Genomic DNA, 24,708 nt, shown 5'->3' on the forward strand with positions numbered 1-24,708 from the left:
CAGTCCAAGGAGAGTTATTATTTATGTGACCAGAAACTCACTTATCTTTGTGATAAGGGCGCAATATCACCTCAAAAAACTTTTGCCAAAAGATGCAAAAAGATCAAATTAATGGATTATTTTTTTTTTGAATGATCTGCACGTGAACAAATATGCTGAAGGAGTAACATGGCTTAATTTCAATTTATTTTTTTTTTTTTAAATGAGTCTTAAGCTTGAATTGCAACTCTTCTTCTCAGATCTAGCTATTTTCTTTTAAAAAAAAAAAAAAAATTGAAATTGAGTCTTAAGCTTGAATTACAACTCTTCTTCTCAGATCTAGCTATTTTCTTATTGGTTCAAAACCAAGATGTTGTGGCCTCCAAGTTTCTTCCAAATGAGCCTGTGGCAGAGCCATTTCCAGGCAGATTCCTGGTTGGGGTGGGATGCCAGCAGAGCAGCAGGGAGCGCAGCCCCTGCCTGTGAGGCCACATGGGCATTCTCGCCTGGAGAGCTCCAAGCTGCTCCCAGGGGCACTCAAGGGGTTAAAACCACTGCAATATGCATTAAGCACATGTTTCAAGTCAGCAGGGTGCCAGTCTAAGATGTCCTCAAAGCCTAATTTGATAGATATTATGCCATATGCTGCTGCAAGTAGTTAGTAATAAAGAAAGTAAAAATTTTATGGATGAGCAAAATAGGAGCTCTTATGGATGGAGTGTTTTTAAATCAGGTGTATAATTTACCTACCGTCAGACCACATGTAGAGTGCATTACTCAATTGAACTTACGAGCAGATAGGAAGGCAGTTTCTTTTAATAAGCACTTCTTCAACTTATTGGCTCTACAATTACTTGCACCAATTACCAGCAGCTGCTGCCTGTTTGGTGTTTTATCTTAGACAAGGAGTTACATTAGTTTCTAATCAACAAACCATTCAAGGACTCTTTAAAAATATTTAAATTTAATTTCCCCATTTATTTTGAATTAACTGAAATAGTGGATATTTTCATTGTAGTACTTTGGTTCTTCTTAGGTTCTTCTCCAAACATAGATTTATTGTTGTAATATTAATTTTATAAATTCTATAAATCCAAGAGAATACATCAAAATATTTGATACAGACATATATATGCTTTCAGTATATGCAGCATGAGGATTGGCCTTATTAACCATATATGGCAGTAAATACACAGTTGATTGTCACTGCTTTTATAAAACATTAAGCTTGCCAGAGAATGTATTATACTCCAAGACCTTCATGACTCGTTCAAGTCTTTCAACTTTATTTATTATTTACCTGCCTGACTCGTACTCAGTAGGGCACTGGCTAATGGACCAAGATAACAATTACCAGAGAAAGAATTTCAATATTTTCTAAAACAGATGAAGATACTCTTTGTTATGGGAAGGAAGGATATTTTTTTCTTTATCTGTAGATTTTTCCACATGATATTTCTAGAAGTTTCCAAGCAACTTAATGATACTTGAAAAATACCTTCATGTAACATGAAAAACGGTATTTCTTTTGTAGGTTTTCTTCCCAAATATCTCAATGGGAGAAACAGAATAAAACAAATAATTTAAACCTATTAGTAGCAGAAGCAGCTGAAAAACTAAGATGTACTGTAATATAAGAATCAGTTTCTGCAATTTAGAGTAATAATTAAACAAAAAACAGGCTGTTTGCTAAGTTATTCCAACTGAAGCTTTGACCGAATTACAAAATTGCCATCCCTAATGTTATAGTGGAGGATTCTACCAACATGGGGTACACTAAACTCAAGAGATTGCCTGGTGGTCTGTACATACTCCTCCTTATGCCACCCTTCCCTAAAAATAAAAATCAATGCTAGGGGTACACAAGGTTATGCCACGTGGGAGGCTGCAGTGTTACAGCTGGTGTTCAGCAACAACAGAGGATGCTGTTCTGGAAATACTCTTCCTCATGACAAATTCCTGGAGAAATCTGCCTTTCCAGGGAGCAAACTATGTTTGCTACAAAGAACAGTCAGAAAAAAAAAAAAAACCACAAGAAAAACTACCAACCAACCACAACAATAACACCTTAAATAAAGTTCTTAAACCAATCACCACATTTTTTGAGTTTATATTTTCAGGTACAGGGACATCTTTCATACCACACACAAGCAGCACTCCAGGGAGCTCAGACACTGAACAAGCTGCCATTGGGATGGGTACCATCAGCCTCCATCCACTTTACAAGGTAGTCAATGACCACAGGAGAGTTAGCCAAAAAAACCCCAAACCAAACCAAAAAGTTTCTCTAGAAAAGGTAAAGAGAGCTATTGGGGAAATTTTAGAGCACAATTTTCAGACCCAAGACAGTCAGGAGAAACTTTCAGTAATATGATGATGAAATTTAAAAGATAAATGTTTGTAACTAACACTAGTTAGTTAAATCCCACATACAGAAATCTCGCAACACTAAACATCTTCAGGGCAATATCACGATTCCAGGTCTAACACTCAGGAAAGAGAAGATCCCTATTCAGTGATGTCTCTCAAATCCATTGGTTATAAGCCCAAACCCAGTAAAAATATTTCTGTTTCCCATTCCCCCCCGATTCAGTGATGTCTCTCAAATCCATTGGTACAAAGTGTTATAAGCCCAAACCCAGTAAAAATATTTCTGTTTCCCATTCCCAGGGAGTTTGTAATAGATGTACATTTCAGCTGTTCGAGGGAAACAAAGAAAAACCTTTCTGGTTCCTAATTTTCTGAAATTATGCGTCAGAGCATGCAAATCCTGCACCTTCTGTAAAATAATTAGATCCAAAGAGAGCAGCCTAATTATATCATATCATTTTCTGTTAAAAAAGAAATAATCATGACTGCTAAAACCCCCAGAAGCTTCCTTACAAGAGGCCTCAAGATCAATGTCTCATGTAGTAAAGGTGTCCTCTGTAAATATCATAAATATCAGAATATTACAACTGTTTTCAGATCTGTTTCCCATTCCCAGGGAGTTTGTAATAGATGTACATTGCAGCTGTTCAAGGGAAACAAAGAAAAACCTTTCTGGTTCCTAATTTTCTGAAATTATGCGTCAGAGCATGCAAATCCTGCACCTTCTGTAAAATAATTAGATCCAAAGAGAGCAGCCTAATTATATCATATCATTTTCTGTTAAAAAAGAAATAATCATGACTGCTAAAACCCCCAGAAGCTTCCTTACAAGAGGCCTCAAGATCAATGTCTCATGTAATCAAGGTGTCCTCTGTAAATATCAGAATATTACAACTGTTTTCAGACCCCAGTGCCATAGGTGCCTTCCAGTACACTGGATCCAAACGTGAACTTCAAACTGTAATCACAGAATAATTTAGGTTGCAAGAAACCTTTGGAAGTCATCTGATCCTTTACGCTCCCCAAAGCAAGGTAACTTCAGGCTTGGTCTGGAATCAAATTGTGCAACAGAAATCAAAATGGCAACAGAAAATGGGAAAATTGGTCTGCAAATAAAGAAATTGATTTAGAAACTTTGCAGTGAGCATCACTTGAAAACAAGCAACGAATCACACTTACATACCTCAAAAGTTATTACTTAGATTTCTTTTCTTGCTCTTTTTCTCCAAAACATGCTAAAGAAAAAGCTGTGGAGAGAGAGGGGCATTTTCTAGGATTTTACTATATGCAAGGAAATAGTCAGGCCGCCTTCACTCTTCCAAAAAGAAAAAAAAAAAATCCCCATTTTCCACGGAAGAGGAAGGTGCTGCCCTCTCTCTACCACTGGAGAGGGGCATTTTCTAGGATTTTCCTATACACAAGGAAATAATCAAGCCTTCTTCACTCTTCCAAAAAGAAAAAAAATCCCCATTTTCCACAGAAGAGGAAGGTGCTGCCCTCTCTCTACCACAAATCTACACTTTAGTTTTGTCATCTCACTACCAGTGTCTTAAAGCCACCCAAGACCATAAAGCATTTTGCTATTAAAGTCTAGAAATAAACACATTCGCATTTTTTATGGAAAATCCCTTTAAGTCATGCAGTTAACTTACCAATTATCCATCCTTTAATGTGATCTCTCCCACAGCTGGGAAAAATCTAACCCTCTCAGGACTCAATCAGATATTCACATCAATTTGTTTAATTAACGCTAAGCTTAATATCTCTCAATTACGAACGCAAACACTTCCTTAAAACAAATCAAACTCAGTAACTTACGAAAACAAAACAAAGAAATCTTACACCATTTAAAGATGACTTGCAAAAATCTTTGAGAAGATTAATTCGGAGTCTCTCGGGCATTTTGAACACAGAAAAAGTAGAAGATCTGTAAAACCTGAGGTTCAAACAGCAGAAGGGTCACCTCAGGTTATCTCCTTGTATGCCTCCCAGGTGAGGATGACACCAGCTTATGATCTGCCCCTAATTTATGCAAGATCTTTTTTCCCCTTTTCCCATTGACATTTTTTTCCCCCCCCAATGTACACGAGGAACTGCACATTCTTGGACAAATACACACACTTCTCAAGTGCTTCTTGAAAGATAGGTGATCCATCGCATTAGCAAAACTAAGGTCACCATATATATATAATTTTGCTACTCAGCATTTAAGTTCCACCCAGTTTTCTGATAATATCCTGAGGTATGCCATTATTTAAGCACATACACACTACTGTCCTGCAGGACACGTGACATTAAAAGACACCAGGGTTGTAACTGCTGCTTTCTCTACCTGCCACATTAAGGTGCTCAGAAATATGCCATTATTTAAGCACATACACACTACTGTCCTGCAGGACACGTGACATTAAAAGACACCAGGGTTGTAACTGCTGCTTTCTCTACCTGCCACATTAAGGTGCATTTTAATTGGTACGAGGATCTTACCCTCTCTCTCAGGATCAAATCTACAAAATGCAAAGCACCCATTATGCACAATCCTCTAAGCACATTAGTCAGCCTTGGGAATATATATTTACTACATAATGAATTTCAGACATGTCTATAATTACAAAAATTATTGTTGTTTTAGAGCAATGCTTGTAGAGAACATGTAGATTATGTAAACAAAAGGAAATATGAAAATATGGTGTCACTGGTGTCACTAATCTCCCACAGCTCTATAGCACTTCTTGGACATCACCAATGAGGCACCACCTTATTGTGTGACATACTTTTTTTTTTTTATTTTATCATATACAGTACGGATATTTAAAGGTATAAAATTAACTATATTGTGTCGTGCCTTACTTAGATCAAATTTTGCCAGCTGGAAGGGACTTGTAGTCAAATTAACACTGTTGAGCTTAAAGTAATTGTAGATGTCCAGTGACCTTGGAAAGGGGCAATGAGCAAGAACATCTGAAGCTACAGCAACAGAAACTATTTCCTGGCTTCTTTAAAGTCACTCCTGTGACTCCTGTGAATATCAAAGGCATGGTGACATTTTTTTTCCAAAATTTAAATCCGTTTTGTGAAGTCTACTAAAACACCTTAGTATCCCATTCCATTGTCTGTCATAAAACTTAAGACTCAGTTTCCAAGAACCACCAGAGCTCCTCAGACAAACTCCTAAGTTATCAAAAAAAAACCCAAAAACCAACCTCTCAAACCAACCCCCAAAAGAATTCCTTTTGCTTAACATGACAGACACTAGCGTTGAGGCCACACAAGAGAAAACACATTCAGAATTCTCTCTTGTATTTTTCAACAAATTTGACTTAGGACTTGCAAGATCAGGTCTACTGAACCTCATTAACCAACTATGCTCTGAAAGAAAACGTAGAAAGAATAAAAACATGGATGGATACAAAGGGGAATATCAAGCTTTATAGAAAGTTTCTGTCCCTTTCCTACAACCTCTTTAAAAATGCACATCTTGGTTCCTCAAGGAAAGAAAAAACTGAGACAACAAACCCCCAACACACCTCTTCAGTAAAGAAAATATGTCTGTGCATGAATTTTGCCTTTACAAAAATAGCAGAAACAGAATGGCAATTTCTTAAATGACAATCACATTTTTTTCTTGTTTTACAGAAATGGTAAATCTATAGTTGTAGTTCATGTAAGCACATCCAGGAAGAATTTAACTGGTTATAGTGGGCAGCCCAGGGCTCGCTGCTGAACACTCACACGAGAAATGGCCACCCTCCAGTTATTCCCAGGACCTACACAAACTAATATCCAAGGGCAGCTGAGTGCTATATTGTAAATGCAAGATAAGGAAATGAAATAAATTTTTTTTTCAAACCAGAATTTACAGACTTAGGCACTTGGCTAAATTTGAGGTGATGCTTCTTACCCTGATTTATTTTTATTTTGTAATAATAGCACATCTCTTCATTTTAAGCACACATCTGTGATTCTTCTCGTTGCCAGATATTTCTGTATCTGTTTTAGAGATATTTATTAAGGTTAGTTTTACTGAGAAAGATTTACTCTTTAAAATGGGAGCTTTTTAATATGATGGAAAATTTTCTTTTAAAAACCAGAATTAATGTGCACTGCATATAATGTGTTGTAAAACAGGCAGCGCATCATTATCACCTCCTACTTAGAGCCATTTTAACTATAATCTCAGTATTTGGGTAGCTCAGCTAATTAGCAACCTAGTATTACTGTAGAGATGAGATTGTCATGTTATTTCAAGTGGTTTTTAACAGTCTTTGAACATGAACTACTAAATTTGTTAACAGTTTCCACTATCTGAAGAAAAAATTATACAAATTTTCAAGTCTAAAAACTGAAAAATTATGCAAATGCAGTTTTTAATCAAAATACATTTAATATAAAGGTTTTGTTGTGTTTTTTTTTTTTTTTTAAATAAACACAATGGGCCATCTCTGTAGCCTGCTTGAATTAACTGATTCTGGGGTTAGAACACCAATATTTCTGATGTTTCTTCTTCTGACCATTCCAGGTTGTGGCCTCATTTCAACTAATGCAGAAAACACAAAAGCAATAGTAGAAGAGTCAGTTTCTTTATCAGAGCACGTGTACACGGAACAACAAATCCAGGGACAGCCACGCAACAAGGTTCAAAATTTAAGCAATCATAAAACAAAAGTAACCATTACAAGAAAGCATGAGGCAGCTACAACTTTTTTCATACCCACATATTCAACTGATGTCATGATTTTCTTACTCCTCAATGATCCCAGTGCTTTCAGACAAGAACAGGTCTAGTTCCACGCTGTAGCAGGTGAGTTTCTATTTGACCTCTCCAAACAATCACACGCACAACCCAAAAGTTAATTAATTGTTAGAAAGCTGACTGTGGAAGAGATTCTCAAAGTAGCTACCGAACAGATACAGAAGCAAAAGCAGCCCATGAACAACCCACAATTCTGATGCTATGGGTAAGAAAGATGATGAAAGAACTACAGATATTTTTAAGAACCAAAAATTAAGAGGAGAGGGGTTCTGCAATCACAGTTTTGCAAACGGAGCCACATGATCTGCTAAAACAGACACACACGATCTGCTAAAACAGACACACACAAAGACCAGACAAGTCAACACAATATTAGACCATTTATGGAATAAAACAGGACACCACTTACATATAATTTCAGAATTATTCATCAGAATGATTCTCATTTCCTTCATAAGAGCTGCTTAAAGGATCTGGAGTAGATATTCCATGCAACTGTATGTGCAGCATCTAGTCAGCAACCCAGTCTTTAAAATGTTTACATAGGATTTGCATAGGAGGTCTAGAAAAGGAGCTTGGAAGAAAGCAAGTACATTTGAGCCAATTCTTCACTTGAGTTGTACTCTATATACGTACATTGGGGCTAATTGGATATAAAATTATGGACTGATAGGAGTGAACTCTTCAGTGTTACACACAATGCTTTTTCTGGCAGCATTATAGTGTATCTGATAAAAGTCCATATACGTGATCTACTTATTGATGAAATATACAAAGGACTGACAACACTGAGAACTCTTCCAAATTAAAATCAAAAAGCAGTTTAATTTAGAACTAAGCATGAAAGGCCTATTCATTTATCACTTTACTTTGTGAAAGGTGGTAGAAGTGAAAAGCCTAATTAGTTTCTCTTAAGTAAAATAAAAGACTACACTAGTATTTATTTGTTTACCATACAGATTGCTTTGTACTACAGGATAATTGTAGGATTATCATTTCCACTCAAGGGAGAAATGCATTTATTTGTTACCACTGCATCAAGTATTGTTCTGTACTGTTCTGCATTAGCAGAATTTCATCCATTCTACAATATATTCAGAGAGAAGTTCATTTTATGAAGTCATATTTTAGTCTCACACATTGATTTCTCAACCCACCATATACATTTTGTCTCATTACTTACTCCTGTTGGACTGCAACAACTTCCTGGAAGGCACCTGAAGACACAATTCTATTGGTAACTGCAGGGAACAGCAGTTAAAAACTCAGACTACAAAAGTCACAGTCATCACATTTAGAGATCCCCTTTTTCCCTTCATCATCACCTTTCTCATTTCCATGCTCATTAACCAATACTCACATCTCAGAGTTTTCCACATTGTGGCTGCTGCTGAAACATCACAAAGTCTGGATTTCTCAGGCTCATTAGCACTTTTCCAGAACGGTTTCAGAGCTGACTCTGCTTTCCAAAAATGCCATTTTTTCTGGTTAGAATTAGGCAGGATTCCAGGGTACACTAAAACCAGCAGTTCACTACTTTTGTGTACCTCTTCCTATACTCTGTACCTACAGACAGGGCCTGGCTGGACACAACAGCATTTGTGTTCTTAAGGGGAAAAAAATAGTGAAATGCACAACAGAAAGCTCTCTAAAGACTTCACTGCTGAAGTCATTATTCAAAACACATCCCGTTGCCAGATCTGCAGAGCAAAATAGCACCGCACCCCCAGCCTCCCCCTCCTCCTCTGAGATACAGATATTGATTGCAAAATTGACAGCAATAACGCAGAGAGCAAAATACTTAAGAAAGAGAGGGTTAAGCTCCTGAATTGAAGAATAAGGAGTGCTCTAAACTTCTAATGGAGGCAAATGAAACTGGAAAAAAAAGTCTTTACAAAGACAAAACAAAACTAGAAAAAAAAACCCCAACAGTAACAAGAAGAAATAAAAAAGGAGGTATTCTGCTTCCCCAGATAAACAATACATGTATACACATTTTTCCAGGACTAGATCTTCCAAGGACTAAGGGAACCACTCCCATTATGATATGTGCAAGTAAAAATGTACTGAACCACAAAACTCACTGAAATAAGCAAGGTAATACTGATCCTTTGTAGAAGCCAAGAAACTGTGCCTTGCTGGCTGCAACTTTTGGGTTCCTTTAACTGCACTTATCCCAGACAAAAAGCTTTTATGGGAGGAATTTCTTTTACTCTGTGATATACATAAACCATCTCATTGTCAGAACCACTTTGTAGTAAACAAATGAGCTTTTCACCTTAGCACAGTAAGAACTGAGTGCTGAAGTCACACTCAGTCAGCGTACACTTTGCCGCAGGTACAGCAACTATAACATACAATTGTTCATGACTTTAGAAAACAAAGTTATTTCACATTTTGCCTATTTTAATAGATCTGTTCATTTTTTCGAATTTTTCTGTTAATCTACAGTTACAAGGACATCACACCATGAAACACCTTGAATTTTTTCTGACTTTATATACCCATACAAACATTTAATCATGTTATCGTGCACCATGAGTGCACGAGTCCTGAGACAGGCATTTGGGCTCCATAAAACTGCTTTATAGTAACCTCATTTCTACAACAACCACTCTGTAGTACAGCCTCTCTCTTCTTTCAGCCTTAAAGGTGCCTTAAGGAGCTCATTTATACGTTATAGGCATTAAAAAAATAATAAGATGCATCAGGTACCTTACCCAAGTGATGCTGCTGGAGGCGTTGCTACCAGGAGAGCTCTGCTGTCACACACCACCAGAGGCAGAGCTTTCTTCCAAGGCCACCATGCTCCTGGTCCCCAAATATGATGGGCCACGGCCCCACAGACACCCCATGGAGAGGAGGCAACACCAGCAGCCCCCTCACCTCAGCTCTTGGAGCTTGTAACTCAGCTTGGAGACAAACCCCAGCTCCTTCTGCCATCCCTCCTTCCCAGAGCACTCTTGATCAATTCAGCTGAAAAGCTTCAGGACACATTCCCCCCCCACCCCCATCTTTTAATAGTTTACATGTGAAGGCTTTCAACTAAATTGTGAAGGTTTTAAACTAAATTCTTGCCAGCTGAGGTGTGCTAATTGCTGCAGGATGAACAATACCCAGCTGATCCCTGGGTCTCTGATGCAGTTTACCTGTGCAGGCAGGTGCTGCAATCAGGGATGCTGCTTTCCCCTCCTGTGGAACAGCTGTAGATCCTTCACTTCATCCCCTGCTCACAGAAACAGGAGCAGGAAAGTTTTCCTTCCAAAACACACAGGAATACCAATTCATTCCTAATGTGACTGTACTGAGTGTGATGTAATTGTACCAGGGATATAAACCTAGTGTTTTTGCTGTCTTTGGATTTCAGGCTTCTCAGTAGGACTTTAAGAAAAGTAGGGAGATACTATCTGGTATTAAAAAAAAAAAAAAAAAAAAAGGAGAGGAATCTGGCTTTATGCCATAATAGCTGTTATCATTCTTCATAACTTCATAAGAACTTGGCCCATTAGATACAAAGCATCCTTCAGGATCTCTGGAATCAGGGTAGATAAATTCACATTCTGTGTTACATAGAAGAGGAAAGGCAAAAGTTACTGCACCTGGAAATATCAACTCCTTGAAAAACTGAACAAATTGCTTTCATCTGTGCCATTCACACTCCACCCTCTTTAAATACACAAAACTCTTATAGGTAAAAATTTGTTTCTGATATAAATACACAAAGAAACTTTTATTCCGTTCACCAAAAAGAAGGGGATTTTGCAGAGGTTTATTGCACTCAGGAATGATTGTTAAAGCTTATTGAAAGCTGCATTCCTAGAGCAACTCTTAATTATCCAGTATGCACTGGATAATGAGATAAGGGTTGCAAGATCAATATTGTTCGCATAAAAATAAAGGAAAACACCTAGATTCAACAATTTCATATCTGTAGTGGCAAATGAGAAATTCATCCTGAACACAAAAAGCAGATATTAAAATGTATTCAGCTCTGATCTGTCTCCTTAGAGGGCACCTCCTCCTCAGAGAAGTCTCACTGAAAGCATTGATAGCAATTCCTGAGGTGAGGTACTACACCAGACATAATTCTGCCTTTCCTCTTGCAGGCAGGAAAAAGTGCGTTGCCTCAAAAAAAATCCAAACTCTCCTCTTAAATAGCTCCCTACACACAGGTTCCTCCTCCGATTAAAAAAACAATTTAATTCTGCCTTTCCTCTTGCAGGCAGGCAGGACCTTGCACAGTCACACATACTCCAAACTCTCCTCTTAAATAGCTCCCTACACACAGGTTCCTCCTCCGATTAAAAAAACAAATCAGCATCAGCAAAATCAACTTATTCTTATCCTTCACCCACTTCAAAAACATAGAAATAGAAAAATAATTACATGATTCTGCAGGCCACTTCTTGTCTGCATCAGCAAAATCAACTTATTCTTATCCTTCACCCACTTCAAAAACATAGAAATAGAAAAAGAATTACATTTTTTTATGCTCATACTTAGTTTTTAAAATAACACTGCAACTGTAGATGCCAGACAGCAAAGAACAAAGTAGGCCATTCATATTTCAGATATTCTCCGTGCAATGCTATAATTTTGCCGGAAGGTATTCACGTCCGTTTGAGCCTCCCTGAGGGAAGCAATATACACTAAACAGTTTAACACAATAAACACCTGGATATTACAAGGAGGAGATTTAAAAAAAAAAAAAAAAAAAGTGCGTTGCCTCAAACAAAATATTTTTAACTCTACATAAACTGTGATAAACGTGGGGTTTTGATGTTACATTTGCCAACAGTGACATCTGCTGGAAAGCACCGCGCTCATGTTTTCTATCTTTTCAGACTCCTGCCCTAAAGTGACAGTTTCACTTCCCCTGGGATGGGATCCAGTTTGCACACACACCTGCGGCACGGAAACTTTTTATTAAAGTTAAATCTACCTGTATGAAAGGCTGGGGTGCTCTGAGGAGCAGCAGCATGCAACGGCTTCTTTAGTACTGCTTGTTATTTCAAATAAATATCTCAAAAGCAAACACAATCTCACTGGAGAGCGTTTCTGCCATCAGCAGGCTTTGAGAATTGCAGCAGAACTGGGACTGCAAAGGTCTCTTGGTTCTTGCTCATACTCTAAGTGGTTCAAAATGAAATTTTCATGCAGAAAGTTGGGACGTGAGCTCGGTGCTCTGCAACTATACAGAACTGTTTTGCCTAACTACACTCATGCAAAATGTGACCATCCACATTAGCAAAAATACAAATATTTTGGCTTCCAATACTTTGAGACAATTGTGCAAATATTGCTGCAATTTTTATAAGTAAAATACATGAAAAAGAATATTCTTTCTAGACCACTATTTATTCACTAAAGTAGTTAAGGTGTATTATCTTCTTTTCATACTGTTTTTAACACACGGAGTTCCATGCTATGTATGGATCTTATGCAAATGCTCTTTGATTTCAAATGAGACTTTGCATACTAAGGAGTCTATTTTCCCATCAATGCAGAAGAGATTTACGCACATAAGTCCCATTACCATTAATGGGACTCACCCACATAAATCCCCTGCACATTGATAGACCCTTAGGATTTACATTGAAATGGGTCCTTTAGAGCCATTACAATGTCAACCTTTTGCCAGGATTTTGCGTATTAACAATACTAAGCAATACGTGGCAATCTTAATGTGCAAAATCCTGGCAAAAGGCACAACACAGAATGATACGAACAGAGCAAAAAATTCTTGCTCTTGGGCTATTTAAAGATGATCTTCCAATTATTCTTTACCTGTCCATATTCCTATTGGTTGTTTTCCATCATTACTTTCCTTATTAAAAACCCTACCTTCGACTTCACACGACTGTCCTCTTTCCTTAACAGTCATTATTAAAAACCCTACCTTTGACTTCACACGACTGTCCTCTTTCCTTAACAAGCACTGCCCAAAATATGCCCCAAAGCATCCTAAAAAAGTTAAAAATAAAAATTGTTTCTATTTTTCAGCTGAACAACTTTCCTTCCATTAACGTCCCTTTTAGCTGGTTACAATCTTTTAGCCTTTTTAACTGGTAAACCTACATTAAACCTGCATTAATATAAAAACAATGGTTAACTGCAGCAGGTAAGAAAGTTAAGCAGATTAAAGCAGAATAGTAGCTGTAGTGTATCAATTTGTATGAAATGGAAACTAATTCCCAAAACATGCCACAGGATCACCCTGTTCCTCAAGGCTATTGGCAAGAAAAGCAAGGTCACCTACAGTCCCACATGTGTTAAGAACAACTACACATCACCAAACTAAGCCAAGATGCCGCTAGAAAAACAACATTTATCACCTACACCATCAGAAATGCTTGGAATGGATCTGTCTTCCACACACACAAAGGCAGTTGAGCTCCTAATTTGGTGCCTAACTTTCCATACATTCACCTGAGTGCTTCGGTGGCTGAACAGAAATTTGAAACTAAGATATTTTTACAGAACTTGGTCTACTAGTACCTTAACTGCTGAGCAACAACAAGAAGCTCACGTGGCTGTTTGCCCACCCCGTGACACGATCGAGAAGCATGAGAATATACTTGATGGACAAGAATATTTATTCCACTGGAAAAAATAAAACTCTTATGTTTGATTCCAGGAAGAGTAGCTCATACATGGAACCACCAAAGAGAATGAAGCTTCATCACTTAAATCCTGCAAGACCATCTCCTTGAGTATTAAACAGAAACTCCTACCTGCAGTTATGCAAAAGTTAACATCCAGAGAGCAGGCTCCCACTGTTGTAGGAAATGCACAGTCCCATCCTAAGAGGGAAATGGTGCTGCAAACAGTTAAGTATTTTATATTAATAAAGCAAACCTCATTTTACGAGCAGGGATGTACAGGTCAAGAAGCTCACTCTGGGTGACCAGCAGCAGCTCCAGCACCTCGTTACCAGCCACTGCTTCCCCATACTAATGGGTACCTCCGTGGTGCAAAACAATAAACATTCAAAAGGCTCCTGCCACTATTTCACAAAGAAAATTGTTTTACGCTGTAGATTTATGAACTGTCTTCAATATAATACAAATTTTAAAAAAAAGAAAAAGAAAAAAAGAGAGCAAGCGCGCATGAGATAGAGCATGCAAAATACCGGATAAGTAACCATGGTGATTCCTGATCTTGCACACAGGACAGACTATCTACAGTGTGTGTGACCTTATTCTACTCCACAGATGAAGACTCCACTGACTTCAGCATCAGCACTATGACAGGCAGGATCAGGCTCTTAGGACCACACCTACAAAGTTAATTATACATTTAAGAAAATGACAGTTAAGCATGTAAATATTTCTGTGAATTTGAGTCTTAGTGAAGAAAACAACAACAAACAAACAAAAAAAAAACCACCACAAGCAAGTACTGTGGTCCAAATCCACAAAAGAACAAAAACCCCACCACAACCAAGTACTGTGGTCCAAATCCACAAAAGAACCATATCTCAGAGAGGGATCTCATGTAGTTTAACTGCCAGACAACAAAAATCTGCAGAATAATTGCCAGTGCTTTTTCTCCAAGCTTGACCAAATCACCCCGTATTCCTCCAAAAAAAAAATCAGGACAGGAGATCTTTTCTTATTAGGATCCTGATTAGGCCTACTTTAGAATAACTTTCTGGTGAAATCTCCAAACAGTGCAGTCCAATAGCACATTCAGAGAATGACTAACAAAGGTACCTAGGGCTTTCTGGTGAGATCTCCAAACAGTGAAACAGTGCAGTCCAATAGCATGTTCAGAGAATGACTAACAAAGGTACCTAGGGGACAGTCTCTGCACTTTGTGATGGAGCTCCAGAGACCATCCTCCCCTTTCATTTTAAGGGAAAACACCAGGTGGTACTAGAGGTGGTAACACTCCTTTTTACACTGTATTTTGGCCATTAGAGAACTGGCAGATTTCATAAGAGCAGCCATCATTTGTTTGAGGGGGTTTACGATGTGATATCCCAGATGAAGGTCTACAATCACCTGTTAAATGCTGGGCTGGCAGAACAAACCTTCTAAGTTTAAAATTGCCCTATTTTGCAAACACATCCTGATTCAGCAAAGGGGATCATAATTCCACAGCCAGGGGAAAACCTTCACTGGGAGAGGGCAGGTAAGGTCTTGAGCCTTACAGGAGAGTTTACTCGCTGAATATAAGTGGAATTGAGAGTTAGAGTTATACTAATTAATCAGCTGGAAAACAGTTATTACACACAGACTTTATCTTGCAAGTTCTGCTGAATGCTAACAGGAACAGGACAGGACAGAACTGACTTCCAGGATGACTATATTGTAGCTCAACTAGCCCACAAAGTTAAAAAACTCAATTAAAACAAAGGTTATAATGGGTTATTCCCACTTTTGCCAAGCGGCTATGCTTCAGTAAGACAAATGCATAATTAACATTGTCCCTTAACTATTCTGGTTTAACTGAGCTCTGCACAAGCTCCTCAGGCCCAGGTTGCCCAGAGAAGCTGTGGCTGCCCCATCCCTGGAGGGGTTCAAGGGCAGGTTGGATGGGGCTTGGAGCAACCTGGTCTGGTGGGAGGTGTCCCTGCCCAGGGCAGGGGGGTTGGAACGAGGTGATCTTTAAGGTCCTTTCCAACCCAAACCATTCTATGATTCATCCTTCCTTGAGTTCCATGGAATCTGTTAAAATGACATTAATGAGAAGAACTTGAGAGTTAGCAAAACAGGTCCTAGTGGGTGAAATTATATTGCTCAGGTTCAACTGTTATCACTCAAGATAAGATCTCTTGTAATCAGCTGCTTCTCTAACCATCTTCATTTATCTCTAATGACTGCCTACCAGCAGTAACGTATGTCTCTGCTACTTTATTTTTTGTATTTTTGCTACAAAGCAACCTTGCTGTGATGACACAGGCACTATATTTAGTTCCTGCTCTGTACTAAAGTATAATGCTCAGCTAAAAGTTTTTCCCTCTCTCTCATTGTGTGATCTATATATAAAACTTAAAATATAGTTTCTTGCCAAAAGGCAGGAGGTGGTGATATTTCTGTAGCTATAGATAGTACTCAAAATTACACCTGTATTTAAGAAATGGCACACATTACTATTGCACAGTGCACTTCTATGACTTACGTGTCATCTTCTTAATTTTACTAGTCAAAATACATTTTTAGCTATTGTTCCTCAAAAAAAAAAGAAAAAAAGAAGTATATTACTAATGCTGAGGTTGACACACGAAGTGACAGAAGCCAGGAAAATTCAAAGTTCAGGCTGACAACGTATCCTTTACTCACACCCCTGGGTTAATACAAGACAATGGCTGTCTACACTTTGGAATTCCCAGGCTTTGATAAATACATACCATAACCTTTCACATTAATTTAAAAAACCTTTTCTCTTCTTCTTCCCTTAAAAAATGGGTTTTTAAAAATGTTTTCCCATTTTATTGTGGGACAAGAAATGAAGGTAGAGCACTGCAAGTGTAGGTATGAATAGTGAGGTGCCCAAATAACAGGGTGGGGAACCAGGTAGTAAAGTATCTAGAATAAAACACCCAACTGTGGAAAAAAACTACATAGTTTTATACCCTGCTGTATCACAAATCTTGATAATTTATAGAACCTCCTTATCCATAGTACTTAAGTACTTATAAAAGTATTTATTTATTATCAAAATACTATCAGTATGACACTAGGTATCAGTGGAGAACAGATAGACGAAGCCAGTTGTCCACAGCCATTAAGATGTTTGTGGCAGGACAAAAGAAACTGAAGCAATTTCTCTCCATCCTTTGGCCTTCTCACCTGAGCACTGCAGCTACTAAGAATATAAGCAGATAAAAATGAAAGAATTCAGGACCTTTATGAAGGGCTTTGATTATATCGCAAGTTTGATAAAAAAATCAGTCCGTTACGGGAATCATTAATGAAATTACAAACACACAGAGGGAGCTGATGGAATCAAAGTTTTCTAATATATTATAATCATTTCCTTCATAAGCAATCCATTGCACAAAGCAAATATTTTGCTATCTCCAGTTATTATGTATGTATAATACGCATAATAGACTGTAAGTTTGGAATCCATCAATGCGTTTTACTGCATTAATATCTCCCAACTTTTACACAATATCCCTTTAAAATTACTATGTCTAGCTCCTTATTTTAATGGTATGATGTGACAGATCTTAAGGAATCTGTTCCAACCCAGTAACTCCTACTTTCACTCCCACCCAAACATTCAATCTGTGTATTACAGCTACTTTTCATTTCATAACTTCTCTTTTTCATTCTTTAATAGGCTGAATTTACACGGCAAGTTGCTGAAAGCAAGCAAAAAAAGATGTTGCTTATTCTGTTTTAAATCAAATACATTTTAACTTCACTCTCTGCTGTAATTCTATTCAGGGTTTACACTGACTTGACAATTTCTTTCATCCACTTTTGCATGCTCCCAATCCCCTCATACATTTCTCTTGTGCTTTTTTTCATGAATGGAGTCAAATATACTTGACTGAAAAAAAAAAAACATTTAAAAGAACATTAATTTCAGGAAGAATTTCAGCTTTAAAACATTACAAAACTAAAATGAGACCTCAGCCCCTTGCCACATGCATTTCACAGGGGCAAAATTTCCAGATGACAAATTCAGTTTTCATTTCCCCCTGCTCTCAAATACCGCAACATTTTCCACGTATTATGTAGTTAGCAATCTGCATACCTGGTTTACAAAACAGTTTCCAAATTTCCCTCCAGTCCATATTTACTCCCCACTCATTTGCTGCTCCTAATTGACTCGCAGTGCCACCAGCACCCACAACTGAAGTCCCACCTACCTGTTAGCCCTGAGCGACAGCAGAAAGGCTGCGCCGCAAAGCTCCGCTGAGAGAAGCCTCAGAGGGATGGTTGAGCAGAGCAAAGAGGAGGCATTAGAGCACAATAGCTGGTAGAACAGACAGAGCTCTCAGGAGGATTTGCTCCCTTAAACCGTAAAAGAGCATTTTTTTGCACAAGGATATTTATATTTTCTGCAGGCATAAGTCAATGAAATTCAACCGCATACACGTTTCTAACTCAGGAGATGCCATCGTACTGTCATCATTCTGTCAGATCCACCAACAATGGAATCACGAAGGAACTTAGTCTAATATTCTGAGTCGGCTCCTATTACTTTTTATTTTTGGAATAAAGAATGATGAGAATTCTTAACAAGCATCTTGTGAACCACAAAATGGGCAGTGATGATCTTAATCACTTCACAGAGCAAACACAAATCCTAGAAGTGCCCAAATATTTCAAAAGCTCTTCACACAGCTGTGCCACCTCCCACTGGATTCAAGAGTATTTTACTGACAGTACCAGATTAAGCTCGTGGATCTAAAAGGTTACATCAGGAAAACAGTGCCCTGTTATAATTAGCACATTTCTACAGCACACAGACGGCTTCATCAACCTGGTAAAATGTCTTTATTTGACCTTTGAAGTTAAGGTTGCCAGTCAGACATTATTTTCCTAGTACAATTATTTTTATGCACATATAGAAGCAGAATCATCTAGGTTAGAAGGGACCTTTAATATAAGAGCCCATCCATCAACCTAACACTGCCAAAACCATCACTAAACCATGTCCCTCAGCACCATGTCTACACGTCTTTTAGATACCTCCTCAGATGGTGATTGAACCACCTCCCTGGGCAGCCTGTTCCAATGCTTGACAACCCTTTCGATGAAGAAATTTTTCCTAATATCTAACCTAAACCTCCCTTGGCACAACGTGAGGCCATTTCCTCTTGTCCTGTTGCCTGTGACTTGGGAGAAGAGACCAACCCCAACACTCATGAGTCAGGCCACTGAGGAACATCAAAGCAACACCCATGAGTCAGGCCACTGAGGAACATCAAAGCAATCACCAAGTGGGTGAGGTTGCTAAAATTTTTCAGACAAATTTGGACTGGGAACATGAAGGTGAACTATTTTAGCTCAATGGGCCCACACCACTTCAGGTCATCAAGGAAGGGACGCAACATATAAATGGGCTCATAACTGACAGGTGGATATAGGAGACTAACACAGAAATACTGCTTTGCTTTCACAGATGAGGCAGAGAAGGACCCAGAATCTTCAGTCAAGAACTGTGTCTTTACTGCATAATAAACAAAGTATCAGTCAATGGCCTAGAAAACTCTCAAATGTACAGAATAGTAAAGAAAGAGAAGACAGTGTAGGAAAGGGATTTAAGAAAATGAATAAAGTTAAAAAAAATAAATTCCAAGAGACATATCCTTGATACTTTATAACATTCTTCAGTTGCAAAGAAAAGGAGCAGGAAACATCCCTATAAATCTTCAGTCTAGAACTTTGATGAATTTAGTCAAATTCTATCCACTAAGACTTACACACAGTTTATTGCAACCAGGAATCTAGGATGCAGTAACGTACATAAAGTTGTAAATGGAACACGCATGGCATCCTGTGATCTCAAAACTAGTTGTGGTTTTGTGTCTATAAACCTTTATCTGTCAGAAACATAGAGAAAGGACTTTACAGCACCACAATCTGTGCTTGCCCTTCAACATCTCGCGCTCCAAAAGTGCATTTTAGAGAATTAGCTGAAACTACCTGTGTGCTGTTGCCAGTACAATTCAGCCATGGCCACCCCAAGCTTTCACATGGGGATTTAGCACCCAGTGCCCTACCTTTCCAACAGAAGAAAGTGTTACTCCCATGCACAGTTAAGGAGTTTGCTGGCCCAAGAGGCTACTGAGGCTCCAGCAAGTGACTGCCACTCTAACAGACCCTACCTGCTGCCTCTCTAAGTGCCTGGCTCCTGTGACACACTACTAAGAAATTATGGTGATAACATCATTTACATCACAGAAAACTCCTGATATTTTGACCAGAAACAGATATTGCAACCTATCAAAACCTCTCCTTGTGACAGCAAGAGATGGATGTGATAAAGCAACAGCACTTGGGATCCTTCAGCACGTAACGTGCACCCACCCAAAATTAACCACTGCTCCACTCAGGGTAATTGATTTAAACCACTTTCCTTCGAAGCAAGAAGAGTCAGCATTTGAAGATGTTTATTCATAATGCTTCAGAGACAGTAGAGATGCTCAGAAGACAGCGTGGGCAGAGGTGGCATTGTGGCTTGTCTGCACGTCACGGCAGGAGGACTGGGACTGTGCTGCCTGGAGCCTCGGGTCTCCCTGGGAGCAGGAGATCCACTGCCAGGAGGAGGAATAAGCAACTGTCCAACAAAACTCTGCTGCCCACTGCTTTAAATAGTCCACCTCTACATAGATCGACTGCCACAAGACTATTTTAAACAGAGTAATTTTTAAAGTTAAATGGAAGGGATGCTCTACAGTTAAAAAAAAACTATTTTAAACAGTAAATGGAAAAGTAAAGTAAAATGGAAGGGATGCTCTACAGTTAAAAAATCAAATATCATATTAAGGGCTACATTATTAACATTATGTCAATGAACGCACAGCTTCCACTTCCCCACTCAGTCCGAAGAGCACAGTGGAGGTTAATCAAATATGATATTAAGGGCTACATTATTAACATTATGTCAATGAACGCACAGCTTCCACTTCCCCACTCAGTCCGAAGAGCACAGTGGAGGTTTCTCAGATAAAAAGCATTCTGTTCTAGCTGTAAGAAAGCAAGGAGCCTTGGAACAAGCAGGACTTTTACCTTCGAACCCTATCACAGATCGAGTCTTTCCACAGAGTGGTTACAGACTCCTTTCCCCTGTAGTTCTGCCCTTATCTGCCAGCTTTTTTGAGTCTGAGGACAAATTGTCAGGCGAGGGTAGAATAACTCATTCACGTTGCTGTTGGACTGCTCTTACAAACACAGTCTCTGAAGAAGTTGAAACAACAAATACACCTGTGAGTGTCTCCCAGGTCTCCTTTACTGCCTGGGAAAATAAAGAGACTACAACTTGTCGTCCCAGTTATGCTACAGATTTTATGATCTTTGAATAATAAACAAAATAATAACAAAAGGTCACTTCAAAAAAGTCTTCCTTATCCAACAACACTAAAAGAATAGCACTGGATTTTTTTTTTTTTAAATTGGGCACTCAAAACAAAGGGATAAAATTGGCAGGAAGTATTTAAAAGCCGTATTATTCAGACATCATAACTCTCCTGGATAGCAATATATCGTGCAAGAAACTTTTTATCTAAAGTCTGGAACATTCTTAGTCACTGGATGGACTACAATGGATTACACGGAGTAAATTACTGGACTACTGGACAATAACAATAACTTTTCTCTGTAAGAACAGATTTATACGTAAGCCCAGAAATACTTCTGTATCACCTTTTAAATAATGTAAAGTGTTTGCTACCCACAGTCAAAACTGACTAAATGACTACACAGAAAGTCCAAGTAGGGGCTCAAAATGACACAAAGAATTTTCTGAGATATTTTGCAGGTGTTCTGTGAATCCACAAAGAGTTATTTAAAAAAAAAAACCAACAACAAAAACACCCAAACCCCCTCACAAAAACCCTAACTACAACACAATTTATCGCTCAGCTTATGCTGACCAGCAAATTCTATTTGCATTACAGGCCTGACTGCACCAAACTCACAGAGTTGTTTAAAAAAAAAACCCAGGCATTACAGGCCTGACTGCACCAAACTCACAGTGTATCAGGAATGCCATTAGTACAACAGTTCTCAATTACCACAGTAATTAATGCATTGACACGACTGTCCCACCCTTTAGTGACAACCACCATGCTCATTGAAAGCCAGGTCTGAAGAATTTTGGAAGCATCCCGAGATGTCTGGGAAAGGACTTCATGGAGTAAGAAAAATCAACTTTAAAAAATTGCCATTTTTAGGGTAGTGTGAACACAGACATCCCTTTCAACTGAATACAGCCATTAGCTCTGGGACAGTGAATCTAAACGGTGGTTAGGACCTTGAGGAGAAGGTCTGGGTCCAGGGACACCCAAGTGTTAATGCCCTTTCCAGTGTGAACACAGACATCAACTGAATACAGCCATTAGCCCTAGGACAGTGAATCTAAACGCTGGTTAGGACCTTGAGGAGAAGGTCTGGGTCCAGGGACACCCAAGTGTTAATGCCCTTTCCTTATCTCAACACCACCCACCACTCTTCAAACTTCTCTTATCTCTTTAATGCTCTGTGCTCACTCCAATTCCCAAATCTTGCTGTATCCGTTTTCTCCTTTTGTTTTCCTTTAAGGGACCCCTTCCAGTTGTGAGACTGCCTATCTCTACATTTTCTTATGAGCTCTATGAGAACCCCGTTACCCCACAGGCTCCTACACATATTCACCAAGGTTGAGGACGCTTTTAGTGACTGACAAATTCAGCTGGAAGGAAAAGTGTTTCCTGCAGGCAATGCAGAACCATACAGGGCACATGAGACTCAGGAATTATCATCCTTTGTCCCCACCTCTCACTGTAAAAGTGGTTCCTGCAGGCAATGCAGAACCCTACAGGGCACATGAGACTCAATTATCATCCTTTGTCCCCACCTCTCACTGTTTAAGGCAATTTTAAAAAAAAAAAAAAAGCCACTGAAAAGTTCATTGAAGATCTTCTCCCATCCCAATCCAACTCAGTCAGATTAAACACTATAACATTGGGCACTAGAATTATCTACTTACATACAACAGGCACTTTGACAGTTAGAACGACTCACCCACGGTGTTGCTACCCTGTCATAGCCTGCATCTCCTCCTTCAGTTTCTGCTGCACTGGATTATGTTCACTAATAGAGGAAGTACTTTTTAAATTTATTTGATATCGTTTCAGTTCCCCATTTTATTGTTTCATTACTGTAAATTCCTCTCAAAGATTCAAATCAGACACTAGAATAATTCTGCACATAAATTAAGCACACAATTATACACATTCTCAAAAAAGGTAGTAGCCATTTGTTGCTATGAATCTCTGCTGCCTTCCCAACAGGTGACTGAAATGATACAGGACATTTGTTCGAATAAATACTGCAAATAATTTATTATACTAATTCATCACACTCTAACGCAAACCGTGCTTGAGCTTGAGAGGTTCAAACTCAAGACTTGGCAACTTGAAATGATGCACAGCTGAGGTACCGCTGCAAGATCCAACCCAAGCTTAAGAACCTTCCAGCGGTTTACAAACATCCTACCACAGACTGAGTACTGTCACTGAGGGCAGCTCAGCCTGGGGAAAAGTTTAGAGCACATTCATAAATATACATAAATAGTAGGGGGAAAAGTCAGAACTCCATTCAACACTTTCATCCCAATTCAAGTCACTCGTTCTATTTACAAGATCATATCCTTAAAAACTGAAGAAGAACTCATAAGGAGGAAAAGATCGCACAGGGATAAAAATCCGTGTTCTTTACATGTCCCATATCATTATTAATATTTATATTTAGGCAGGTCCCAAAGTTTTTGAGCAAACTGGTGCTGCACTGTGCTAGGAACAGTACACAGTAAGACGGCAAGCCTTGATACCGGGATAAAACCATGAGGGACACTCGTGCTTTGTTATTGCTTCATTTGTTAAATAATCAATTAAAACCTATTAGGTTTGACAAAGTCTTTAATGAAGATCATATCTTAAAGTGGAAGAAGGTATAAAGGAAGAAGGTTACAAAAGTAAACAAAGAAAGGTTAATTATTATTTTTTAAAGCTGGGAGAGGTGAGGAGACAATCATTTAACCAAAATAAGTGTCATATGATACCGGTATGCGAGGCTGTGAAAGCACAGATTCTTAAATTATCTAAATGACACGATCCAAACAAAGTCAACTACTTGTCTTTGTTTCCATATTCAGCACTCAGGGTGGAAAGTCAGATGTTCTGCTAAAAACATCAAAGAGCAAAGCTATTTGTTTGTCATTTCTAAATATATGGCAAATGGTGGACAATCACAAAACACACAGCAGTGATAGTTCCAGAAAAAAGTTTTTTGGAAATTTTCCATTTTCCCTAATTTGTTTGTCATTTCTAAATATATATGGCAAATGGTGGACAATCACAAAACACACAGCAGTGATAGTTCCAGAAAAAAGTTTTTTGGAAATTTTCCACATTTGCTGTTTTGTAAGTCAGTCATTAGGAGGCAGCAAATGGCTCAAAACCATGTGAGAAAACAAATCCTGTAGGAAATTGAAAGTGAATAGGATAGTAACAACTAGGAGTGGGAAATTAATTCAGATACAAAAGTGGCTTCTTGACATTCTCCAATTCAATCAGGTGTCAGGTTCCATCAAAGACAATAGTTTGGAAGCTATTTGTTAAATAATTTGGGATCTCATTGATGGAAACCACACTCAAACTTTCTACAGTTGACTTTGGATTTTTGGTAATGTTAAAAAGCAAAAAACCTATCCCAGCCTGTTTTCCTGGAGTAGGCTTTCTAAGTTACTATCACAACATTGTACACAGACATACATAAAGAACACAAACCATGCCATCTAAAGCAAACAGCTTATAACTGGAAATTCACAGTTCTAAACTATTTCCATGGTTCCTCTTTTCAAAGTATCATTTAAAAGCCAGTGGTTTTACTAGTGCTTCATTAACAACAATAATAAGATCTTAGCCAGTAACATTCATG

General features: G+C 38.4%; 1 protein-coding gene across 1 annotated transcript in view; it reads right to left on the minus strand.

The window, feature by feature from the left end:
- Positions 1-24,708, minus strand: part of LOC106886733 — a 343,658-nt gene that overhangs the window by 268,021 nt on the left and 50,929 nt on the right. The gene's annotated exons all lie outside the window — the stretch shown is intronic.

Source organism: Calidris pugnax, unplaced genomic scaffold (assembly GCF_001431845.1).
Source record: "Calidris pugnax isolate Ruff unplaced genomic scaffold, ASM143184v1 scaffold94, whole genome shotgun sequence".
Taxonomy (NCBI): Eukaryota; Metazoa; Chordata; class Aves; order Charadriiformes; family Scolopacidae; genus Calidris; species Calidris pugnax.